This window comes from Heloderma suspectum, chromosome 1 (genome assembly GCF_057233095.1).
Source record: "Heloderma suspectum isolate Gila_16-S chromosome 1, 16-S_ref, whole genome shotgun sequence".
NCBI lineage: Eukaryota > Metazoa > Chordata > Lepidosauria > Squamata > Helodermatidae > Heloderma > Heloderma suspectum.
The window spans coordinates 390,634,401-390,651,335 of NC_139458.1; positions in this window are offsets into that span (position 1 = coordinate 390,634,401).

The following is a 16,935-nucleotide window of genomic DNA, read 5'->3' on the forward strand; positions in this document are numbered from 1 at the left end:
GCATGAAGTGTTACTTTGAGTTACAGATATATATGCGCGCGCACACACACACTCAGGATAACACTTCATGGATTTGATGGAGTGGGCTGTAGTCCACAAAAGCTACTGCCATGACACATTTCTTAGTCTTTTAGATGCTACAGAGCTCTTTGGGTTTTTTTGGTTTTTTGCATAGATAGCTTCAAGAAAAGAGGCTAAACAGAATCACAAATGACCAAGAGTGATATGCCTGAGAGGGCGCCTTCTCCCTTACCAACCTGCCCAGTCACTTAAGTCATCAGAGGGCATGCTCCTGGTGGTTCCACATGGACCTATGGCCCAATTGGAGTCCACCCAGAGAAGAACGTTCAATGTGGTGGCTCTCTTTTTGTTTTTTTGGAATTCCCTGCCTTTGGAGGTGAGGCAGGTGTCAACAATGTGTTGTTTCTGGCACCTCCTGAAAACAGCTTTATTCCAGGAAGCCTTCCTTGTCTGACCAGCCACGGTTGGTATTGGCACTCTGTTTTTGAAAAAGAATCATTTTAATATGATGTTTTATTTATTTTATCTTTTTATTATTTTATCTCTTATTGTTCACCACTCTGGAATCCATTTAGATGTGGAGTGGTATATGAATGTTGTAAATAAAACAAACAAACAAACAAACAAACCACTTCAGAGTCACTTTTCCCTAAGAAAGGCCAATAGCTCAGTGTTAGAGCACATGCGGGGGGTTTCTCCATGTCAATGGAAGGAGACGCCAATTGTGGCTTACCTGGATTTTTCAAGGAGCTGGCTTTGCTCTGTTCAGGGCTCCACAAGCAAGTGTATCCCACCAGTAAAAGTCGCTTCACAGAACATACTTCCGGTTAGGGATGTACGAAAGGGACTTACCTGGTCCCGCAGCTTGCTTCGCGGTCGGGGGGAGACGCTTCGGTTCTCCCCCTGAAGTTCAGGCCGGGGGGGGAGGTGCCCTGCCTCGCCCGGCCGAAATTCAGACCAGGGGGGGAGGTGCCCCACCTTGCCCGGCTGAAATTTAGGCCGGGGAGAAGCGCCCCATCTCCCCGGCCACGAAAGAAAAAGTTGAAAAAAAAACCCCACCCGTGATAGGCTACGTAACGATTTACGCAGCCTATCACGGCTAGATTTCCAAAGTCAGCCGTGATAGGCTACGTAAATCATTACGTAGCCTATCACGGGTGACTTTGGAAAAAAAAATGCGTACGCAAATGGCGGCACCCATGGGCGCCACCATTTGCGTTCCTTATTTGCTCCCAGGTAGTCTACGTAAAGATTTACGTAGACTATGGCAAAAATAAGGGCAACGCTATTTGTGTTGCCCTTATTTTCGCCGTAGTCTACGTAAATCTTTACGTAGACTACAGGGACCAAATAAGGAACGCAAATGGCGGCGCCCATGGGCGCCGCCATTTGCATACGTGCTTTTTTTTCCCCCCCAAAGTCACCCGTGATAGGCTACGTAATGATTAACGTAGCCTATCATGGCTGACTTTGGAAAACTAGCCATGATAGGCTACGTTAATCATTACGTAGCCTATCACGGGTGTTGTTGTTTTTTTTACTTTATTTTGTAATGGCGGCGGTGGCGGCCGGTCAGAAGACTGGCCGCCGCCCCCTCCCCTGCCGAACCGCCGCCGAACCGCCGCCGGGAGGGACATTTGCAGGAGGTAAGTCCCATCCCGGGGGGGGGGGGGCGGAGAATTTCACCAACAATTTTGGGGGGCCGAAGGCATTGGCATTCGGCCTCCAGGAGATTCGGGGAGAAATTCTCCGCCATCCCTACTTCCGGTAGAGTGAGGGGGGTGGGCATTGGAGTGAACGTCATCTGACTGGCAGGGGCTGCTCAACCAATAAACGAGGCACACAAGATCCTCCAGGAGCTCCCCCTCTTTCTCCTTTGAGAATAAGAGAGGCTCCCCTGCATTCAGGGGACAACTCCCATTGACCACAATGGGAGTTGCTTCTGAGTATTTGTGCTGAGAAACACAGGGACAGGAAACACCCCTTGACCGAGGTCACAGTGAAAGGCACATGCCTGGGCAGGGCTCCGCATAAATGCGGAGGATGGGGCACACAACAACTATACCATGGAGAACCCAACTTAAGGAAAAGAATGGGACTTTAAGCAGTCTCCGGAAATGCGGGTTTTCCCTGATAAGTTTCGGGGTGGATGTTGAATGGCCACAACGTTATCTATCCCTAACGACCTCCAAATGCGGCCAGCTTGGAGTAAATCGCTCATGGAGACACACACACCCCGTGTTGTATGTATCAGAATCAATCTCTGGCATCTCCAGTTAAAAATTCTAGGCATCATGGACAAATGTCTTGCTTGGTATTGGGCAAATTCCTCTGTTCCCCAAGTTGACCCAAAAGGGTACTCCCAGAAACAAAGAAGCCAGATTCTGCTGGTTGATCCGGTGTTGAATTATTTTATCCATCTTATCTTAATGATATTATGCTGGGTTGAATGTTATTTATTGCTGTTGCTCTTTTACTGAGCTTTTATTGCTATTGATTCCTTTGCACAGTTATTTTACGTTGTTTTGAATAATGTTTTATGGTGATCTTAAAAAATTAAATATGATTTTATATTTGACGTTTATATGATGGGATGCCCCTTGTGAGGGCCTGGCTTTAAAAGGCAGCCTAAAAATACTTTGATTGATTGATTGAAGTTAGGGCTGCCAGATTCAATAAGGGACAGAGCTCTTGTGCTTTAATTGTGAAGTAGAGAAAAGAAATTTGCCAAATGCATCTTCTCCCATCACTGCAGCACTATGCTTAGAGAAGCTGCTCTTCTCAAATTCCTCCCTTGTGTTAAAGACACAGGATCCCTTGCTTATAATAAATCTGCTAATATTTCCCCAGGCCCAGATTTATTACATGTGCCTTTGGTGATCTGGATTCTCCCTCAAGACAGCACTTTCTGTTCAGGGTTTGATTGGTTCTGCAGTGGAGCCTATATCCAAGAGCAGCTTTTGGCTCCCAGGGTTAGACCAGGTGGATTTAAGGAGCTGTTTCCCAAGAGTGCAACATAAATAAAAGCTGATTGTACCAGGAGCATGAAGCAAAGCCTCCTTCATTCCAAGAAAGGCGCTCTGAGGTGATAAACGCCAGCCCTGGCAGCTCGTCTTGACAGCATGTGCGCTCTGTTAATCACTGGCTCTCTAGGGAAATGGCAGGTATATTCCCCTCCAGGTGCTGTGATTCATTGTCTGGAACCAATATCTCTGCTTAAATGGTGGATTAACATGGTTTAAGAAATATTCATTGCAAAGTTGATTAGAAAGCCCCATCAGCAGCCTGGCAGGGGATTCACTTAGTGCAGCATGACACCATTTCGTGATTGTCAGCCTTTCCATAGATGGCCCATATACTGACATGTCCATTTACATGGGGGCTTAGAAATATTGGGCTGTATCTAACTGGTGTCCTTCCACTGATGGAAAGCTGGTTAAACCAGTGGAAATGTCCTACAGAAGAACAGAGAGGGGGGCAGTTTTTGGCGAGTCTTCCTCCAGCTGCAGCTGCCCATGCCTACCCCAAATCTGTTCCAGAGGGTTGGGGGAACCCTTCCAAACAGCATGGGAGGTGGTGGAGCTTGTAGAAGGAGCAGGAATTGCTGAAAATATCCTCCCTCCCCATTTTACTGAAGGAAGCCTCTGCTGAGCAAAAAAATCCATCATCAGAGGGATACCAATTGGACACAACCCACTAGGGTTGCAACAAGTGTTAGCCTGCTTTGTGTTTGGGGACAACAGTAATGCTTTGGGGGGACCAAAATATTTCCTGAACCTCCCCCTCCCACCAGTGCTGCAAAATGCTTCATTTGCTTGCACCTGTTCACTGTCATCCAACCCACTGTTGTTTCAGTGCCATTTTTTTAAATGTATCTTCTTCTGCCTGGATATGCACTGAACCAAATTGGAGGGAATGTAATCAAAGGGATGGTGTTGTAAAGATCCCTAGCCAGAGTTCACTGTAGCCTGACTTCAGTAAGGACAAACAACGCACCATTAGGGATGGAGTGGGGAGGGATTCATTTGGTTTTCACCTTTTTTCACCTTTTCAAAGCAATATGTGAACCAAAACTGAGTAATCCTTAGAAGTGGACACTTCTCCAAATTTTTCAATGAAGTTCTCCAATCCAAAACTGCCCGATAATGTGTATATTAGGGGAAAGTGCACATGAAGATGCATATATTAGTGAAAATAACATTGACATGCATTATATTAGCAAGGTTGCTTGCAAAAAATTGTGTATATTAGGCAAAACAGCATACAAAATGTATGTATTGGGAGAAATATGCACACAAACATGTATGGATTTTTATGCAATCTTTAAAAAAAAACCTGCATACTTCAGGATGAACTGAATTTAAGATTGGAAAAATTCTCAATATTTGAGACAAACCAGACTTAAGATTGGCAAAAAGAGAAACAGAGAAAACTGAAAATGATAGATCCCTAAGCACCATTACCCTCACCCTCAGTGGGTGAGCTTCCATCCTTTTTCAGTTCAATGCCTAAAAAACTGTTCCCCCTCCCAAAAGTGTGTGATTGTTTTAATCTGTCAAAAGTGTTTTTGAAATGCATTCCCTTCCTTTTAGCTCAGCCTGAAAAGTGAAAACTCACTAATAGGGAAGTCAAGAAACAGAAAGAAACAGAAACCTGGCTCAAAGTATAGTCTTGTGTTAGGAGAACTAGTCTAGGAACGCCTCAGGCTCACCTCACCCACTCCTCCTCCAACCCGGCACTATACAGAAGAGTTTGGAAGGTTTTGCTTCACCCTTACCTGACAAACTGTGGTTAAAATTAGTCAATGGGTGGGTTCGCATGTAACTTTAAGCCATAGTGGTTTATAAGTTACCACACGATTGGACAAATAAGCTACCGTGCATAACTTATTTTCCCCGCCCTTGCCCCTCCTCCCCCTACAGTCTCTCAGTTGCCCAGTTTCCTTTGCACTGTATACCACTTCCCGCTGACCCCTGTGCCACAGCTACGCCATGTTCCTCTCTTCGATTGGCCAGCTGCGCGTGACGAGGCATTGTCTTCTGTCTCTGCCTAGTTTCCTCTCACCTGACGTTGATCCTTACCCACTTCCTGGTGGAGAACTTTCACTCAGCATCCAGCGACTGCGATTAGGGAGTTCATACCTGCCTGAACCGCCACTGCCACACCCAACCTGAGGTGCTCCCACCTCTCCTCACACTGCCGCGACGATCTGTAGTGCAGTCATCTGTAAAAATCATAATTTTCTCTCAGCATCCAGATACTCTGATTATGGAATTCATGTCATGCTGCTTTTAGGTGGATAAGAGTAGCCCAGGCTGTTTTTATTTTAAGCAGTTGGTGAGCCACCCAAAAGAGTGAAAACCCTGTGTGCGCCAAAAAGGGGGTGGTAGCAATAAGACCTTAGAAGTTTTCAGGATCAGGACAAAACTTCATACATAGCTGCCCCTAGTAAGGAAGCACCCAATGCCCCATCCAAACCCTGAATCCCTCCCCATACCTGCATTTCTTTCATTTCCCCCGCTGGCAGTAGTGGGCTTTTGACATAGGTTTCTTTTCCCACTGTACACTATGTTGCAGTAGCGCTACTTTGCAGTGCTGCTGTTTCACTCATTTGCTACTTTGCAGTTGCAGACTTTGGATATACAGCAATTGGTGCTATATGATGCAGCTCTTTATTTTTACTTTAGACTATGTCGCAGTAATGCAGTAGTGCCATTTTGCAGTAGCACTCTGTTGGTGTTTCAGGGGCACTTTAGAGCTTTTCTCATTGGCTATCTGTACCTGCCTGCTAGGCAGATCTCAGAAACAGAGATCTGCTGGCTGTAGCAGAGTGGTTGCAGTGGTTTTGACCACTCTTGCCAAGTGACTATGTAGGCAATCTTTAAACCCCTCTTTAAGCCCATATGGAGTGCCAGATGATATGATAAGCCATGATAGTTTAAGTAAACCTCACTGCAGACCATGGCTTACCAGAGTGGCTTATTTGGCTTAATAAGCCACCGTGGCAGGGGAAAACCGATTGCAGATGACACGATAAACCATGTGAGTAGCTTATGATAAAGCCACCATGGCTTATTGTGAAGTGTGAACCCAGTCATAGTGAAACTAGGATTATGAAGCTTAGAGCTGGGTGAAAATTTAGTTTCAGTTTGACTTGAGATTTAAAACAAATTGAATGTGGGTGAAACCAAAATGGACAGATTTGTCCATCCAGGCTCAGGGGTTTGACTGTGTAGCTTTTAAAAGCCTGGGTTTGAATCCCTGCATATCTAACCATGTTAATGCTTAATTAGAGTTGCCATCTCTTATTTCTGACAGGCTTCTCATCTTTAAAAGCTATATAGCAGACAAGTAAATCACGGTCCTTTCCATGCTGGGAATAGGTGTAGCTATTCAATTTGGCCAGTTCAGTCAGCTACGAACTTAATTTTATTTCAGTTTTTATAAGAATTTACGAAAATTCATAAAGGTTTTCATATTTGGGAGAGAAGGAACTTGAGATTTTTATTGTTATTTTTAAAAAAGAACTGACAGATTCACCTATCCCCAGTGAAGCTTCCTTGTTTCCGCTAACCACCATGACAATTAACCATGATTTAAGGTTTGGAATACATGCTAAGCTGTGGTTATTCTAAAATGGAAACAGAAGCTTCTGATCTCCAGTTAAGTGTTACATGCACATCATCTCAGAGAGGGGCAGACTGCAATGCTTTTTGAAGACTTACTAGAAACTTCGGTTTATTCATGTATTTATTTATTACATTTCTATACCGCCCAATAGCCGAAGCTCTCCGAACAGTCCACAAAAATTAATGCAAAATACAGCTGCTAGACTACTAACTGGAAGCAATAATACGGGACCTCACCAGTGTTTAATCAGCCACGCTGGTTGCCAGGTCATTTCCAGAAACAATTCAAAATGCTGGGCATTACTTATCAAGCTCTGAGTGGCTTAGAACCTGGCTAATTGAAGGGCCACCTTCTCCCATACAATTCTGCCCAGATGCTCTGTTCCTCTTCTGAGGGTCTCCTCTGGGTGCCCCTAGTATTTGGGGTTGGTGACTGGACATATGACTTTCTCAGTCATGGCACATCATATCTGGAATGCCCTCCCCAGAGAAACTCATCTGGCACCAACATTTATGTCTTTTAAAAACACTTTTTGATACCAGGTGAAATGATTTTTTAATTTGTCTAGGCATATTTTATCATAGAATCATAGAATAGTAGGGTTGGAAGGGGCCTATAAGACCATCGAGCCCAACCCTTTTCTCATTAGAGTTGGTTGCCATGGGACCTTACTTATCATTGTTCTCCGTTTATTAAAATTGGCTTTCCAAAACCAGGGTACGCGTTTGGCTACACTTGGCTTTTGCTTCCCTTGTTGTAGTTGTTCAGTCGTTCAGTCGTGTCCGACTCTTCGTGACCCCATGGACCATAGCACGCCAGGCCTTCCTGTCCTGCGCTCTCTCCCGGAGTGTGCTCAAGTTCATATTCATTGCATCGGTGATGCTATCTAGCCATCTCATCCTCTGTCGTCCCCTTCTCCTTTTGCCTTCAGTCTTTCCCAGCATCAGGGTCTTTTCCAGAGAGTTTTCTCTTCGCATTAGGTGGCCAAAATATTTCAGCTTCAGCTTCAGGATCTGTCCTTCCAATGAGCAGTCAGGGTTGATTTCCTTTAGGATTGACTGATTTGACCTCCTTGCGGTCCAGGGGACTCGTAAGAGTCTTCTCCAGCACCACAGTTCGAAAGCATCAATTCTTCGGCGCTCAGCCTTCCTTATAGTCCAGCTCTCACAGCCATACATTACTACTGGGAAAACCATAGCTTTGATTAGACGGACCTTTGTCGGCAAGGTGATGTCTCTGCTTCTTACTATGCTGTCTAGGTTTGCCATAGCTTTCCTCCCAAGGATCAAGCGTCTTTTAATTTCATGGCTACAGTCACCATCTGCGGTGATCTTGGAGCCGAAGAAAGTAAAATCTGTCACTGCTTCCATTTCTTCCCCTTCTATATGCCAGGAAGTGATGGGGCCAGATGCCATGATCTTAGTTTTTTTAATGTTGAGTTTCAAACCAGCTTTTGCACTCTCCTCTTTCACCCTCAACAAGAGGCTCTTTAGATCCTCTTCACTTTCTGCCATTAGGGTGGTATCGTCTGCATATCGGATGTTGTTGATAATTCTCCCGGCAATCTTAATTCCGACCTGTGATTCATCCAACCCGGCGTTTCTCATGATGTACTCTGCATATAAGTTAAATAAGCAGGGTGACAATATGCAGCCTTGTCGTACTCCTTTCCCAATTTTAACCAATCGGTTGTTCCATGTCTGGTTCTTACTGTTGCTTCTTGACCCTCGTACAGGTTTCTCAGGAGACAGATAAGGTGGTCTGGTACTCCCGTCACTTTAAGAATTTGCCACAGTTTGTTGTGATCCACACAATCAAAGGCTTTAGAACCAAGAAATCAGGTATAACATGGTCACTTTCCCCCAGAGTTCCCGTAACTGCTACTTTATCCACGGTCAGCTCTGTTGGTTAGGATCAAGTCAAGGATAGCCGATCCTCTTGTTCCCTCTTCTAGGAGGAAGTTATCAGCAACACAAGTCAGGAATTTCTTGGAGGGGCCATATTTTTGCAGAATTTTGTCTCCCAACAAATATCAGGGAAATTGAAGTCCCCCATTACTACTACATCATGCTTCCTTGAAACGGTGGCAGTTTGCTTTTGCTTATAATTGGTTATAGTAGTGTTTTATTGCACCACTTGATCATTGTGATTTTTATGGCTGCTGCTCCTATGTTTTTAATGTCACAAGTGAGCTTTATTGTATCTGCTAACGTTTTAGCTGAACACCAAACCAGGAGTCTTTCATGGAAGGGTAAGCAAAGATTCTGCATATATGCATCAGCTTCCTGCCAGATTGCTAGCACTCTGCAGGATCCATGCTGTGGCTTCTTTTATAAGAATAATTCCAGGGCTTCCAACTGTGTGTTACTATAGAACCCACCCAACTGGGAGCCACATTGTTGGATATGCTCTACAAGTCTTTGTTTTGCTCCTGTTTCAAAAGTAACAAGGTTCTTGCCCTCATGGCTGCAGAGCATTGTTGACGATGTCTGCCAAAGACTCTGAAGCCAAAAGGAACACTGTTTTTTTCAGCACTACTTAGGGAATCTGAACTTTGGACACCTTCCCCTAGTCCATGCACCCATGCCCCTACTGTGCAACCCACTCTTCCCTTCCTTCCTGGATCTCTTACCTATGGAAGCCATGCCAAGACAGTCCAGAAATTGCACCAATTCCAAAATTAAGAATTAAATTAGCTTAGTACCTCAGACATGCACTGTTACATAATTTGCATTTAGTGCCAACAGTATTTTGAGTGCTGAACAGAATCTAGTGAAGTGGTCTCCACCCAGACATTTGCCATTTTCATTTAGATAGACAAGTAAGGGGTCATGGAGGATGTGAAAGATTGTTGAGGTGGTGAACAAGGAGTAGGAGGGTGTCTGCTGGAAGATGTAGGCATTATGAGATTAGAGTAGTTCAGACAATGTTTTGCTGAAGTTGTGGGCCCTGTTGAGGAGGGGCTTTTAAGGAAAAATTATGTGGCTTGGGTGCCTTCCAAGCAGAGCAAAAACTTGTTCCAGGCAGAGGAACCAGCAGAATGAATGAAGAGCTCTGCGGGAGAAGATAAATGAAGCAACTGCGATAGCCTGGGGCGGAAACCAAAAGAATAATGGTCTATGAAAGAAAAAGAGCAAGTTGGGCATGGCTGCATGATGCATTCTTTACTCCAAGTGCAGAATTTTGATTTCTTAAATATAACTCACACCTCACAATAAACTTCAGCAACCTCTGGGTTTAAGTGTGACAGCTGTTTAACAGCACATCAGGATGGCACACAACACATTTGAGCAGCCAGTAATGGATGCCTTTGGAACTGCACAGGCAATCAGGTGTGTGAAATGAAGCCCTTTGAGGATTTGCCATGTCATCCGTTTTTAAACCCCAGTTGATTCCCAACTTCACTGAATTATTCTTAGCAGCTAAAGGTTGCCGGCACTTGCATCTCTCTGAGTTAGAACTTCCTTTTGCTATTTACTAAAGATTACCACCAAAACATTTTGGTGAGGAGAAAGGTAAGACAGTCTTTTATTTTCATAATGTAAGTTTTCATCTTTCAGACAAAACTTCTGACTTCCATTGACACAAGGACCTGTAACTTAACTCAGGGCTGAGGCAGGTGGCACTGTTTCACCCCTCTTTCTGTATGGGTTTTGGAGCTGTCATGATTAGGGATGTATAAGAAATTCATTTCAGTTCATTTATTAGTTTTCTGTACTGCCCAATAGCTGAAAGGCTCTGGGCTATTTACAAAGATTAAAAACTTTAAAATACAATGTTATACATAGTATAAAACCATTTACATACAAACATATAAACAGCACACACACACACACACACACACCCTAAGCAGTTTTAAACAATGAACAATAAGAAAAAAATAATGGACCAGAATTTACCCATTTCACACCTTGTGGACCTGAACGCAACCTACAGTTGAAGCCTGTACATTTCTGAGCTTGCACTCCAATTTACAGAACAAAAAATGCATTCAAAAATATGTACGTTTGAAAAAGGCACAGGAAAATGCCCACTTTTGAAAAATGTGCATAAACATGCTTTAAAGCACAGTCTCATGGTCTGTACTCCAGATAGACAGAGGGCTCTGAGGTCAGAGCCCTTTGTCTATTCTATGTCCTGCCAGAAAAAGCCAGGCAGAGTAGGTGGAGGATGGAGACAATTTTGCAAAATAACCCCAGCTATTCCCTACTTATCGGTGGGAATATCCATCATGGCTAAATCCGGTCCTTTTAGAGCCAGATGGACTCCCATGGCGCTCCTGGCTCAGCTTGCCTTTGCGACCCTAGCCAGGGGGTTGTTCCTGTAATCTGGGAATTTGCCCTTTTTCCCCCCTCTCCCCACCATAAACCCCCATTTCCACAAAGTACAACTGTAATTTGCAGAAATGGGGGCTTACGGGGGGGCGAGTTCCTGCCCTGCCACCGCACACCCCCTGTCTCCCTGCTGCCATCAGCCCCTGGCCTAGAGAACCCCCACAGGTCAGAAAGGTAAGTCAATGGCTCTCTGGGCTCAGAGCTCACAGTGGCAGGGAGAGAGGGACTGTTGCACGGTGCTCCATTCCCTACCACTGCCGCTGCACAGCCACCACCGCAGCCACACAGCCCTTCCTCTCTCCCTGCTGGTGTTGGTCCTGGCAGGGACAGAAGGAGTATTGTGCACAGCAGTGGCAACAGGGTGGGAGGGAACTGCCATGGCGCTCCCTTCCCACCCTGCCACTGCTGCTTTTTGGCAAAAGCAGAAAATCTGCCAGCTGGCCTGACTCGCTGTGGACTGAGTCAGGCCAGGTGCTGGATGATGGGTTAGAGTGTGGGGGACAAAGATGGCAAAAACTGCACACCATCCCCAACAGATTCCTCTGACATCCCTACTTATTGGTGATGGGGGGAAGCTGGGTGCTGAAAGCCCATAGGATCATGTAGATCCTGGCCTCTCTTCTCCCCTCCCACCAGAACACCCCCTTTGTGAGCTCTCCAAGGTCACTCTTGTGATCTTGGAAAGCAGCTGCCATGGTTCTTTCTGTGGCAGCTGCAAGGGGGCAGGGGAGGAGGTGGCAGAAAGGATCCTCTGTTGGATTCCCTCTCTTGAGGCAGTAGTGTCTATGGCATCAGGAAGAGGAATCCAAAATTTCCTATGGCCTCTGAGATGCTGTCCAAGGATCATAGGATTATTGTCCCCATCAATGGGAGAAAAGTAATGCATGCATTTAAAAAAATGCAAAGAGTTGTTGTGTACATTTGGGGAAATGTGCACAAAGATACAAACTTGATTTTTCATGCAAAAAGAAAAAGCAAAGCTCACAATCTGATATGGACACAAATTGGAATGAGCCTCAAAGTGGAATTTGGAGAACCTCAACAAGCTTGGGTTTTACTGATATACATATTCGTAGTTGTGATGAACCACAACTTGAGCAGTAGCTTGAACCCTGACCCAGATGAGAAGGTGCCAGCCAGATCAGTTAAGACAAATGGCATTGGAGGTGCTGAATACCTGACCCAGGCTCTAGAATCATGCCTTGGTGTAAGCCAGAACCTAAAAACAAACCTGTCAGTTGGAGGCCCTCAAGCCAGGAACCCTCAGTGGGGACCTCCAGAGACAGTGGGTAGAATCCATCTAAAGTCCTACTTAGAGTATACCCATGACTAACAAGTCCCAGTCATTTCAATGGGTCTACTCTAAGTAGGAGTCTAGTTGGATTCTACCCAGCGAACCCTGAAGCTGCATCCTGAGGGATCTCACAATAGGGATCTCATGCACTCCGATGCCATCATATCCACACTGGCAACAAGCCTAGAGGGAACAGAGGAAGTAGAATGCTAGGCCCCAGGCCAGAGGGCTTCCCTTTAGGGCCTTCCAATCTTGGGGAAGGAGCAGAACCTGGAAAGAGTGACCTGGCTTAAGGATGAAAGGCCTCAGTTCATCTCCAGACCTTCTTGGAACAAGTTGCTCACTCAGACCTCTCTGAGGTTTTAAATTCTGGTTTGCCTTGCCTTACAGAATTTCACTACATTTCAAACAGGAGCTGTTTCAAGGCAAAAGGTTTACAGGCAGAAGGAGGCCAATATCATGTCATGCCAGTACATGCTTCTTTATGTATTTAGAAGTAATACTGTGCCAAAAATGTCTTTCACATTTTTTCAACCATTCCCATTCAATTTTATAGAAAAGAAATTGCTTTTGAAAATAAATGCAAAGGGGAAGAAAATTTTGGAGAAATTCTCATGGGTTGGGTTCAGTCTTCTTGTGCTTGCCTTACTTATGAAGTGGCCAAGGAGTGTGTTCGAGTGTGCAGTCTTTCACTATATAATCACGTCCTCAGCTTCCCACCACAATACAATTAAAGCACAGGGGAAGGCATCATTAGGTAATTCCTCCCATAGGGCTTTTTGGATCAGAAAGTGCAGGAAGCCTGGGAAGCTGCCATGAAATTAAGAGATGTAGAATAGAAAGAAAAAGCACATGCTGCCCTCTTGGCCACCGCCAAATTTTCTCCACCATTTTTCTGATGGCCTCCTCTCCCACCCCACAATGCCCTTGAATGGCACTAAGTATGAGACATGGTGAAGGGTGTAAAATGGTGACCAGACCAGGCTGCCAACACATTTGCGGTGGCAGCACAAAAAACAAAAACGCTGAGGAAAAAAGAAAGAAGCTGTGCTACAGCCACTAATGGTGAGTTCCACCTGCAGGAAGCTGTTTGAGAATTTCTCCTTCCCCTGGAGAAATTCATTGAAATTGTTCCAATCTGTCTGCTCACAAATAGGATGGAGAATTTCAAGAGGACATCTGTACAGAGCTCTCTGTGGATAATTAGAAAATATAGCACAAGGGCAACCTACAGAATGTCTTCGTTAGGAGGAAAGAAGGAAGTCAGGTTTCTTGGGCAGAAAGCACTAAAGCAGAGAGTTGGCAGAGGGAAATGCCACTGGCTAAATGATGCAACGGCGTCCAGATACATTGTATTAACAAGGGCTCTTGTTAAGAACACAGTATGAAGCAATCAGGAAACCATTGTAGCTAAACAGCTTTGTGGTACACCTGGGATGACGTGTCCATTAGTTCTGAGAGGTGACAAATCTTTTAAATAATACAAGATAAAAAGCTTTAGAAGGGAGTGAACTGAAGTAGATGCTTTGGGGTGAGGAGCGAAGGGTGGGGGAAGAGGGAAGGTGCTTCACCCTCTGTTTGCCTGCCTGTCTTCCATTGCAGCTTCTCCCAAGATGCCTTCTCTCCTCTCTTGAGCCCTGTGGAGAAGAACAGTGGGAGGGAAGGAAAGGAGGCTGCAGTGGGCAAGTATCAGGTACAGAACAGGTTCGGGTGGTTAACTGCCCTATTTTACAGGGGGCAGTCCTCTATTTGAAGGCCAGTTTCTAGTCCAATTCTGATTTAAATATAAAGAGCCATAAGAAGGGAGACCAGCAGGGCCCTTGAAGTTGCCCATCAGCATTTAGCACCTGGCAACAGACTGACCAGACTGCACAGGTCACCTGGTCATACAGTCTTCTCCACTATGGTGAGCTGTATTACATTTCTGTTTAAAATTCTAGTCATTATTTCTAAATAGATATCTATACATCTAAACTGGCTTATCCAAATCTGTGTCCTCTTTTCTCATCTTTTGTAAAGTGCAGCATAAGTGGCACCCCTAGAAAGGATTACGTGCCACCCCCTGTTTATCTCCAATCCAAACTACTCCCTCTGATAGCTGCTCTGCCCTTCTAGAAGTGGATGTCAGGGGGTTCATTTCATAGATTTGTAAGCAACATGACATTCTGTTAAACAGGACCAGTTTAAGTGTGGCCTTTGTCATGAGGAGGCCACTTGAAATGGCCACCAAGTGGGGGTAGTGATGCTTTCTGGTCATTTGAATTTCTCTTCCGGGGTTGAAGTTCTGATCTACCAGCCTTTTTTCTGAAGTGTAACCGATGCAGTAGGCATAGGGATGCACAAACCCACCCACGTCTGGGTTCTCTGAGCACCAGCCCAGCCCCTGCCCCCACTTGCGGGTCCCTAGACTGCGCTTGAGCCCCTGCCATGCTTGTCGAGTAGCCTGCACTACCCCAGCAGCCTTGTCAAGCTCTGCAGTCACCATTTTTTGAAAAAGAAAATGGCGATTGCAAAAATGCGCATATTTGCATATGCGTGAAAATGCACATGTTCGCATATGCAAATATGCACATTGGCAAATATGCACATTTTTGTGTATATGCGAATATGCGCATTTTGTGATCACCATTTTATTTTTCAAAAAATGGCGACAGCAGAGCTCAATGAGGTCGCCGGGGTGAGGGCAGGCCACTCGCCAAGCACAGGCAGGGGATGAGGGGGGGCAGGGGCCTGGTGAGTGGGGCTTGGGGGTGCGAGCAGAGGGGGCTCTGCCAGATTCCTGGATGGAATTGGGCACCCATGCATCCCTATTAGGCACTGACAGTGAGCCAAAATAGTCCTGTCAAACTTTGTCACACTGCTCATAGGCTGTGGAACTGGGTGCTTTCCAGGGAGGGAGTTATTAAAAAAAAACAACACCCTTAGCAGTAGTGGCCCCTGCTTCCCATTGCTGGTGGTTGCCATTTTCCTTCAATGCAAATTTCACTTCCTCCCCAGAAGGTGCCAGATTGAAGACAGGAAGCATTACTTCCTCCTCCTGCCCTCACTTTGAATTGGCTATACTAGATAGCATATTGTGCTGTGCATTGCACAACAGTATAAAGTTCCTTGTGGGGGACCTTGTGTTATACTCTGCACCATTTTACACAGATACCCTTATTTTAAAGATTGTTGTTGTTTATTCGGTCAGTTGCTTCCGACTCTACATGACTTCCTGGACCAGCCCACGCCAGAGCTTCCTGTCGGCCGTCGCCACCCCCAGCTCCCCCAAGGTCGAGTCCATCACCTCCAGAATATCATCCATCCAACTTGCCCTTGGTCGGCCCCTCTTCCTTTTGCCCTCCACTTTCCCTAGCATCAGCATCTTCTCCAGGGGATCCTGTCTTCTCATTATGTGGCCAAAGTACTTCAGTTTTGCCTTTAATATCCTTCCTTCAAGTGAGCAGCCTGGCTTGATTTCCTGGAGTATGGACTGGTTTGATCTTCTTGCAGTCCAAGGCACTCAGAATTTTCCTCCAGCACCACAGTTCCAAAGCATCTATCTTCCTTTGCTCAGCCTTCCTTATGGTCCAGCTCTCACAGCCATAGGTTACTATGGGGAATACCATTGCTTTAACTATGCGGACCTTTGTTGTCAGTGTGATGTCTCTGCTCTTAACTATTTTGTCAAGATTTGTCATTGCTGTCCTCCCAAGAAGTAAACGTCTTCTGATTTCCTGGCTGCAGTCAGCGTCTGCAGTAATCTTTGCGCCTAGAAAGACAAAGTCTGTCACTGCCTCCGTGTTTTCTCCCTCTATTTGCCAGTTCTCGATCAAGCTGGTTGCCATAATCTTGGTTTTTTTGAGGTTTAACTGCAACCCAGCTTTTGCACTTTCTTCTTTCACCTTCATCAGAAGGTTCACCAGCTCCTCCTCAGCTCCTGTATTTTAAAGATACAGTTATCCTTTTCACTGCAAAATCAAAGCTTTGTGCTGCAGTGAAGCTATGGCTAAACTTTTCTTCCTCTCGGTGAAGAAAAGATTTCCTCCAAACTACTTCACATGACATTATCAAAAAGACACTCCAATCCTGATTTGCTTCCTTTCCTGAATATAATTTACCTCGTTTGTTACATTGTACTGAACCTGTGCTCCTGAAGCCATTAACCAGTGAGTCAAGCTGTAATGTATTTTCCCCAATGCGTGGTTTAATGAGTGACGGCAAATGGTACTGAGGAGGAAATACAGCGGCATGAGATGGATCAGATTTTTCCAGGGACAAAGAATTACCTCCTGCAGCTGCAGCAGAGCTTTCTGCTTTTCTTATAGCCTGCTAGATAGCAAAGCACAAAGACTATTCTTATTAACTCTGAGCTATGAAGACCACAGTGAATTTACTGGAGTCAGGCTGAATGGCTTTTCTACCAAATGGCCTTTTCCTTTGCTGTGTGCAGAAGCAGGAAGACAGGAGAGCATCAGTGAAAGTCCGCCCAATAAAATGGCCTGTCTCCAGCAGTGATGAACAGCATGCTACCAGATTCTTCTATTCCATGCCATCCTATCTTGAGATACTCAGGTTGTTCTGTCCTAAGCACTACAGAGGGTGCGCTGAAAATGCCATGTAATGGTTTTCCTAACTTATTTGATATTCCCCCACCCCACCCCAATCCTCTTTGAA